This window comes from Mobula hypostoma, chromosome 5 (genome assembly GCF_963921235.1).
Source record: "Mobula hypostoma chromosome 5, sMobHyp1.1, whole genome shotgun sequence".
NCBI lineage: Eukaryota > Metazoa > Chordata > Chondrichthyes > Myliobatiformes > Myliobatidae > Mobula > Mobula hypostoma.
The window spans coordinates 106,952,467-106,952,932 of NC_086101.1; positions in this window are offsets into that span (position 1 = coordinate 106,952,467).

Consider the following 466-nt stretch of genomic DNA (forward strand, 5'->3'; position numbering starts at 1 on the left):
GGAAAATCATTTCAGACTGTGGTGGTGATGGCATCCGTTAGTCTCGCGAGACCATGGATCTGCACCTGGAAAGTCTTGCAAGTGTCCTCTCCAGGATGCAGGCCTGGGCAAGGCTGTATGGAAGACCGGCAGTTGCCCATGCAGCAAGTCTCCCCTCTCCACGACACCAATGTTGTCCAAGGGAAGTGCAAGGGCCGATACAGCTTGGCACCAGTGACGTCGCAGGAGTTGCCAGAGCGAGGTTGAAGGCAACGTCGGACTGCCTTAGGGACTCCAGCTCCGGATTTGTCCTCAGGGTTTACTCCTGAAGCCTTTCCCATGAGTGGTTATGGCCGCAAGGCAGCGGAGGTTTGAGATCAGAGTTTTCCCTCCCTTAGATGGACTGCCTTCCCAGGCTGATGAGCTCCATCTACCCGAAGCACTGGTTTTAAGGCACCAGGACCTGCCTTCGCCCCTTCTCCTGTCA